Below are 9,448 nucleotides of genomic sequence, written 5' to 3'. Positions count from 1 at the left end.
TCAGGGCCCCCTGCCATCTTACTGTATCAGCAGCATCTCCTGTCCCCTGATGGAGGGGCGACACCCTCATTTCCTGCAGCCTCTGGTCCTGGTCTGTGCAGTGAGCAGTTTGCTGTGACTCAGAGCGGTAGGAGGGAAAGGGGTGTGTGGCAGGGGCTCCCTGGGTCGGACTTCAATCCAGCCCCCCAGTGCTGCCAAGCTGTGATCGGTCCGGAACCCAAGGTCAACTCGGGGCACAGTCAATAAGCCAGAGGGAAGTTTTGCTGCCAGCAAAACAGGTTTATTCAGGTGCCAGCAACCTGGGAAGTCGGGTAGATAGATGGCCTAGAACCTTCTACCGCCAGGTGGAGGCGGCTTTACAATGTGGTTATGGGAAAATGCGTCAGGACAAAAATTAAGGAGTGGGTTTTGGGAAGCAGGGGGTCCTGTCTGGAGGTTGCCCGGCTGAAGCCAGAGGTTTAATAGGTCACTGCAAGCAGGGGCTGGTGGTCTGTTCCTTGGAAAGCTTGGAGATAACTTCATTAAGGAGCATCTGCCTCTGTCTTCTCCATGGCAGGGATCACTCTGGAAGGCCTGTTTGCTGTCTTCCATCCGCCCAGGCCTGGGGACCCTGCACAGCAGACACCCAGGACCTGGCAGCATCCCCGTGCCTTGGTAGGGGTGATGAGGACGTTGTCAGGAGAACAGTCGCAGAGAATAAGATGGAGCCACTTGTGCTCAGTTACCTGGGACCCAGTTTTCATTGGGTGGCCAGGGGGCGATCAGGCTTATTCACAGGAGGCCGTCCTGAGAGACAGGATCAACTGTGGAGAGATCTCTGGAAGGCTCAGGGGAGGGTCTTGGTGCAAGGAAGGGGAAGAGACCCCAACCTAGGGGTGGGGCCCTGTTTCTAGGAGGGTGCAGGGGTGGGGTGCTGGGAGTGTCGCACTGAGCAGAGGAAGTGACCTGGAGCTGTCCTCAAACAGTGGGCTTCAAGGCAGCTGGGATGGAGGTGGTGTGAGGAAACAGGATGAATGGGGGAGGGGCACTTGTTTTCTGAGGGACAGTGGGAATTTTTGTTGTTGTTGTTGTTTTGCTTTTCGGGTTACACCTGGAGATGCTCAGGGGTTGCTCCTGGCTCTGCACTCAGGAATTACTCCTGGTGGTGCTCGGGGGACCATATGGGATGCTGGGAATTGAACCCAGATGGGTCGAATGCAAGACAGATGTCCTATCTGCTGTGCTATCACTCCAGCCTCGACAATGGGAGTTTTTTAACTTCTTTTTCAGCACCATTTTATTTATCTATTTTTTGTTTAGGGGCCACACATAACAGTGCTCAGGGGTTACTCCTGGCAGTGGTCAGGGGACCATATAGGATGCCGGGGATTGAACCTGGGTCGGCTTCATGTAATGTATTGTCACTCTGACCCAGTTTTGGTCTCCTTTTATTTTATTTTATTATTTTTTTCTTTTTTGCCTTTTTGGATCGCATCCAGCAATGCCCAGGGTTTACTCCTGGCTCTGCACTCAGGAATTACCCTTGGAGGTGCTCAGGGGACCCTATGGGATGCTGGGAATCGAACTTGCGTCGACTGCGTGCAAGGCAAATGCCCTACTCGCTGTGCTATTGCTCCAGCCCCTCGGCATCATTTTAGATGGACTAAAAAGAAGTTCCATCTACTCTCTCCCAGACCCCTCAACTATCAACTTTTCCCACTTGCTGGAGCTCGCCCTGCACACACACACACACACACACACACACACACACACACACACACACACACACCCCTCTTGTACCGTTTTGGAGTTGTCTGCAAATATGATTGGTTCTCCCTTTGCCTGAAGCACCCTTGCTTCAGGTAAGCCCCCTGGCACAGCGCCCCATCCCAGGCAGGTCACACCAGGACTCTGGTCCCCAAGCTGAACTTGGTCCACCTCTTTGGACGCTGTACAAGGGAGATAGCTTTTCCAGTAGCAGGCTCCAAACCAAGGTCTGGGGCTCCCAGACCTCTGTCTGGTTGTGGCATCATCATCCCTCTCTCTGTGGCTTTCACACCTTTGGCATTTCTGAGACAGGCAGGCAGAGGAGCCTGATCTGGCTGTGTGTGCTTGTTGTCCAGGTGGCCAGGCCACATTTCCCCCAGATGGAAGCATCTAGATCAAAGAGTCTGCACATCTCAGGTTTCTTATGAGCTCTGCTTTGTTGCCTTTGTCCCCATCCTTGGGGATAACACGTCCTCACAGGTCTCACCCAGTTGCATAGTCATATTCTTGTGTGTGTGTGTGTGTGTGTATGTGTGTGTCTGTGTGTGTGAGTGTATGTGTGGGGGTGGGTCACAGTGGTGCTCAGGGATCACGCCTGGTGGGGTTTGGAGGACCATATGGGATGCTGGGGATTAAACCCAGGTTAACTGTGTGCAAGGCAAGTGCACTACTTCCTGCACTATGGTTCTGGGCCCCCAGAGTCACATTCTGATGTGACCAGAGACAGGAATCCCCTCCCCGCCCGTCTGCCCTCCAAAGTGCTCTGTGCCCTTCCTGGTGGCTGCATCTCTCAGGAGGGACCTAAGGATCCATCAGCGGCGTGGTTAGAGGACTGGATTCTCAGTGCCACCCTCTCCTGACATCTGAGAAGGGCTGGAGCATGTGCTCAGTCCCTAGTGATGCCTGATTTCAACCGTCATGTATCCGGAAGTATCAGCGCGACCCCCACCCCTCCGGGTTGGAGTTCAGAGCATGCTGGTTTTCTATCATAAGTAGATTCGGATGAATAGCAGCTGTGAGCTTCTTCGCACATAACTAAACACTGTCAGAACTGAGTCCCAGGGGAATGGCTAGGCCAGAAATCACCCTACACATAGCCCAAAGGGCCAAAGCAGATTTGAAAGCTGTCAACAGATTGACACTCTCTCAAAAACCCCAGCTGTGGTTCTTCCCTCTAGGGTGAGGAGTGGTGGTGGTGGTGGTTGGGGCGGGGGGGGGGGGGGGGCGGGTGGTGCTGAGCTGTTGGTTGTAGAGATGCTTCTAGCAACCAGTGGAACTTCTTTTCTTTTTGGTTACATCTGGTGGTGCTCAGGGATCACTGGGATCACTCCTGGTGGGCTTTAGGGAACCATGTGGGATTCCAGGGATTGAACCTGGGTCTGCTATGTCTGAGGCAAGTGCCTTCCCCGCTGTTTGGTCTCCCCAGCCCCTGTGGAACATCCTAACAACAGATACTGGGGAGCCGGGATGAGTCTGTTCTCTTCATTGATTCACACAAGGACATGTGGACCCTGCCCACTGGAAGTCCCGCCCCCAACAGAGGCGACCCACCAATCAGAGGCTCCCAGGATAGGGCCGGCTGCAGACCGGTCCTTGATGCTGGTGCCAGCATCCTCGGCCCTGCCGGCTTCCTCCTGCGGCCTAAGCCAGTTACTTCCATTGCGATTGTGGTGGTAGCGGGTGTGGATGCAAAGATGGGATCCACCGTGACTCCATGTTCTAAGCCATGGCAAAAGTTGCAGGGCCGTGGGACCAGTACCCAGGGTGGGCACCTTTTTTTCTGCAGGTTTGGTGGGTCAGGCGTGGGCAGGTGTGGGACTGCCCACCCATCCTTCCTCTCCTTCCAGAGAAGCTGGGCACGGCGGGCACCTGATTCCCTCCGTCCCTCGGCTCAGACTCCCTGGGGGTCCCTCACTGCTACTTTATCCCTTTCCCAGGAAGACCTGGCACGTGGAACACAGCACCCGCCTCGCCCACCTTGGCATCAGCTCCCCACTGGCGGCCAGAGCAGCAGGGATGACGCCGGAAAGGCTGCCTGGGCTCGGGGTGGAGCCTCAGGTTTTCATTCACGCTGCACCTCGCTCCCCGCTGGGCCCAGGTACCCACGTGCCCTGTTACCCTGGCTCTGCCTTCTCTGAGATGTCTACACCAGCACTTTGGGCCTCTCTGGGAACCTGCCAGAGATTCCCCAGCCCCTGCCAGCTGTTCCCGAGCTCCTGGCAGCCCCTTTGCTGACTGACTCGTGATCAGACCAGATGCACGTGCTTACTGAAGTCCGACAGGGAGACAGTTCCTGAGAAATGTATTTTAAGCATCGAATTGTTTTAGTTGATTTAAAAAGGAAAAAAATACAGAAAAAACACCCCCCCCCCCCGCAAAAAAAAACAACAACTAAAAACCTGACAATGTGTGTTGAACCAAACTTCCAGAAAGTTCTGAGTCACTCTCAGGGTTGGGACCTGCCGACTGATACCGTTTTAGATCCAGGTCAGAGGATACCATCTGGTCTCAGTTCTGAAAAGGTGCGTGGGACAGTCTGAGTGTCCTCCTGCAGTCCCCCCAAATGCTCTCTTTAGCCCCAGTTGTACCCCTTTCTGTTTCTCCCTGCCAGCGAGGCCTCCCTGGGCTTCTGCCATTGTCCCCAGGTGCCCCCTGTTGTCCCCCCTCCATGCCAGGCATCAGCTTGGTTATTTCCCATACACACAAGCCCACCTTGTTAAGCTCTGACTCCTCACATGCAGTGACTTTGGGGTCTCACAGTAGGTGCAGGAGGCCCGAGTCCACTGTGGGAGTGCAGCCCCGGGCCCCCCCTAACACAAATGTCACAACCTTCTTCCGAAATTCCTAAGAGCTGCTTTTCCTGTTTGTTTTGGTAACTTTTCCTGGGTATCCCAGGAGAGAGCTGGGAGGGGAGGGGTCGTGGCCTCCAGAGCCAGGGAGGGGTGAGAGGGGGCTGACACTTCCGGGCATATGGGCTGTTCATGCACCAGCATCCCAATGTGGAGGGGGTGTGGGTGGCGGCCCAGTCCCTCCCAAGTGCAAAGTCATGACTGCAGGACGGGTAGGCTGGTCTGTTCTTCCCCCACAGAGCAGTTTGTACAAACATCCCTGAGCCGTGGGGCGGGGGCTTTGCAGAAGAAACACCCACTTTTTTTTTTTTTATCATTTACAAAAGGCAGGGAACATTTATTATAACTCAACATCCAGTTATGAAAGAAGTTTTCGGGAAACTACCAATACAACTTTTAACTTGATTTAACTTGATTTAAAAAATTTGCAAAAATATCTACAAATTTTCATGTAGTGTAGAAAAATAATGCATTTTTTAAAAATTGGGAATATAGTGTGTATCAGTTCTTTTTTTTTTATTAGTGAAACACCATGAGGTACAGTTGTAGATTTACAAATTTTTGTGCCAGGGTTTCAATTATACAATGATCAAATACCCATCCCTTCACCAGTGCCCATTTCCCACCACCGTGGATCCCAGTATCCCTCCCACCCCCATCCCCCCCATCCCATCCTGTTTCTGTGGTAGGGCATTCCCTTTTGTTCTCTCTCTCCTTTTGAAACACCCACTATTAAAAATTTTTTTATTTTTAAAATTTTATTATTATTTTAAAACTTTATTTAGTTTTTCTAATGAATCACCGTGAGATACAGTTACCGACTTACAAACTTTCGTGGTTACTTTTCAGTCATATAATGATTGAGTACCCATCCCTCCACCGGTGCCCATTCTCCACCACCAATGTTCCCAGTATCCCTCCCGCTACCCCACCCCATCCCCCCATCTCCACATGCCCCCCTTCCCCCCGCCTCTGGGGCAGGCACATTCCATTTTATTCTCTTCTTTTGCCACCCTCTTTTTTTTTTTTTTGCTTTTTGGGTCACACCTGGCGATGCACAGGGATTACTCCTGGCTCTGCACTCAGGAGTTACTCCTGGCGGTGCTCAGGGGGCCATATGGGATGCTGGGAATCGAACCCGGGTCGGCCGCGTGCGAGGCAAACGCCCTACCCGCTGTGCTATCTCTCCAGCTCCACCACTTTTTTTTTTTAAATGCAGGGGCTGTTGTTGTGGTCCTCGGGGCATTTAGGGGGCCAGGCTCTACATTCCATGGATGACTACTGCCTCTTGAGGTGCACCCTCATTCCAGAAGCACCTCTGAACAATCCCGCCTCACTGCCCACACCTCATAGCCAGGGCTGGGCTGGGGAAGGAGGTCCCAGGGTCCCCACTTAGCTTTCTACATCCTGCCTGGCTTAGAGGGGGTCTGGGTGGGGTCTAGGCAATTTCCACAAGGGAAGCGGAGATACCCCTCTCTTTTCTAGGTCCCATTTGGGCGCTTGTCCCCAGATGTGGAGGGGTGAGGGATGGGTAGAGGGAAGGAAATTCTCCCAGCACTCTGAGTTCAGTCCTAAGACCTGCTGCCTGCCACCTGGGGTGCAGTGAGGGATGCTCGGGGCATCTTGGCTGGGAACATTCTGGGAATTAGAAAGCACGCAACAGTTTCCGCACGCAGCAGGGCGGGCATGGAGCAGGCGCAGACACGGAGGATTCTCGAACGAAAGGAAAAAAATAAACAAGAAAATCTGCCAGAGTCTAAGGCCAAATTAGGGGCTCCTGGAAGAGAAGTGGAAAGGGGGAGCCAGTGAAGACAGAGGCATCCAGAGTGCGATGGGGGAAGGCCACAGTGGAACCTCGTTGACGGCTTTCACCTGTAACTCCTTTTTAATTTTGGCTTGGGGTCACACCTGGCGATGCTTTAGGGGTTACTCCTGGCTCTGCACTCAGTAATCACTCTGGCTGTGCTCCGCAGACCATATGGGATGCCGGGAATTCAATGTGGGTCGGCCTCATGTAAGGCAAGTGCCCTCCCCGCTGTATTATTGCTCTGGCCCCTGCAGACAAAAAACTCCTTCTTTTGGCCAAGAAAGACCCCCACCTTAAGAGTACGGTGAGGAACACCTTGTTTTCAGAACACAGTCTGTCTTCTTTTTTTCTTGGTTTTGGGGCCACACCTGGTTCTGTGCTCAGGGATCACTCCTGGCGGGGCTTTGGGGACCCCATGTGGTGTCAGGAATTGAACCCAGACCAGCCATATGCGAAGCAAGCGTCGCACCCACTGTGCTATCACTCCAGCCCAGGGATGTGGGGGCTGTTTGAATTTGGTTTTGGTTCTACGAATCAGCAACTGTTCTGTTGCCTATTTGTTATGCGTCAGGTGAAGAAAGAAGCTAGGATGTGCCGCGGGTAAGGCAATTGTCTTCTACGTGGACCATATGCGGTAGCACAGAGACCCTGGTTCGAATCCCAGATTCCTAGTGACACATATGGTTCGCTGAGCATTTCCAGGAGTGACTGCTGAGCACAGAGCCAGGCTTAGCCCCAGATATGATCCTCAAACACACACACAAAATAATTTTAGTTATATGTTGTTGTATTTTATTTTTATAAAATTTATTTATTTTTCATTGAATCACAGTGAGATTCGATTCCATTATTGGAACACAGTCATATAATGTTCCAATACCTGTCCCTTCACCAGTGTACATTTCCCACCACCAATGTCCCATTTCCCTCCCATCCTCCCTCACCTCTAAGAAAGACACTCCTCCTCCTCCTCCTCCTCCTCCTCCTCTTCCTCCTCCTCCTCCTCTTTCTCCTCCTTCTCCTCCTCCTCCTCCTCCTCCTCCTCTTCCTCCTCCTCCACCTCCTCCTCCTCTTCCTTCCTCTCCTTTTGGGCATTATGATTTCCAACACAGATACAGCAAGGTTAATATATATATATATATATCCCTTTACCTACTTTCAACACTCAGTTCTTGTCCAGAGTGATCATTTCCAACTACTCTTGTCATATTGGTCTCCTCTCTATCCTAACTGCCCTCCCCACCCCCAATACACACTTGTGGCAAGCTTCCAACCATAGACCAGTCCTCCTGGTCCCTGTTTCTCCTGGCCTTGGATATTAATTCCATACTATTTTTTAAATATATATCCCACAAATGAATGTAGTCACTCCATATTTGCCCCTCTCTTTCTGACTCATTTCACTCAGCATGGTACTCTGCATGTTCATAATATAATTACTGATTATCCTTGCTCTTGGGTGACTCTGCTGAGCACCATATATGATCCTTTGCCAGGTGTGATCCCTGAGCATCTCTAGGTGTCATACAATGCTAAACTTCCGCCCCATTCTCGCCCCCCTCCCCAGAAGCTAGGATGTGCACAGTGCTGATTTCTCATCTTTGTACTTCAGTAGAAAGGTAGCAGTGAATGCCAGTGGTGGGAATAGAGTGACAGTATGGTGGCTGTGGTTCCAGCCACAGCCATGCTTAAGACTACTCTCCACATGTTTGAACACGCCTTACGCATGAAGGAACCAGCAGAGGTGTGTGGGACCCGGGGCGTAGATCTCCAAGCCTGCTCAGATTGGGACCGGGCCTCCTCCACCCAGATCCCCCATCTTCCAGTAGGTAGGCATTACACCCACCAACTGCCCCCGGTGCCGTGTAATCCCATCAATGGCCAAGACCCAGAGACTATAAAACCCAGCTTCCGGACATCTTATTATCTAGTTCTTACTCTGGAGAACCTGGTAGGCTACCAAAAGCATCCTGCCCACAAGACTGAGTCTGGCAAACTCCTAGTGGTATATTCAATATGCCAAAACCCAGTAACAATGATGGATCTCATTCTCCTGACCCTGAAAGAGCCTCGAATGTGGCACTTTCTAAAATCTCAGGGCTAGGACGAAGGAGACGTTACTGGTGCCTGCTCGAGGAAATCAATGAACAACAGAATGACAGTGATACAGTGATGGTGGCTAAGGTACTTGCCTTGCATATGCTGGACCTGAGTTAGTCTTGGTGTCCCATATGATCTCCCCAAACACTGCCAAGAGTAACCCCTGAGCACTGCTGGGTATGACCCCAAAGCAAAAAAAAAAATGCCAAGGGAGAATCCTGGTAAGTGCCAGTTGTGGTGGGACCATGGAGTGCTTCCCCTATGCTGTGAATGTCTGCTGGTACCAGGAGGTGGGGTGAGGAAGAGTCTGAGCACGGCATGGCTGGATTCAGGCAAGGGTGGGACTCAGACAGAGGTGACCTCATCCAAGGGCCAAGACTGTAGCACTGTAGTACTGTCCTCCCATTGTTCATTGATTTGCTCAGACGGGCACCAGTAACGTCTCCATCGTGAGACTTGTTACTGAGTTTGGCATATTGAATACACAACGGGGAGCTTGCCAGGCTTTGCCGTGCGAGCGAGATATTCTCGGTAGCTTGCCGGGCTCTCCGAGAGGGACAGAGGAATCAAACCCAGGTCACCTGGGTCGGTCGCAAGCAAGGCAAATGCCCCACCCACTGTGCTATTGCTCCAGCCCAAGGGCCAAGACAATCAGTAATTATTTTATTTTTGCTTTGGGGTCACACATGGGGCTAATACTGGCTCTGTGCTCAGGAATCATTCCTGGCACTGCTCATGGAACCACACGTGGCTCTGGGGGTTTGGGATTTGAGTCAGGGTCTCCATGGACATGGCCACATGCAAGGCAAGAGGCTGGCCTCTAGTACTTAGCTCTCGGGAGGGTCGATCAGTGGATTTCCCGGGTACCTCCTGTGAAGTGCTTGCTGATGGGGGCAGCTTCCTGCTTCCCTGGGAGCCAGACACCCACGCTCTGCTCCCAGCAGCA

Source organism: Sorex fumeus, unplaced genomic scaffold (assembly GCF_029834395.1).
Source record: "Sorex fumeus unplaced genomic scaffold, SorFum_2.1 ptg000093l, whole genome shotgun sequence".
NCBI lineage: Eukaryota > Metazoa > Chordata > Mammalia > Eulipotyphla > Soricidae > Sorex > Sorex fumeus.
Note: the sequence above shows the minus strand (reverse complement) of the source record.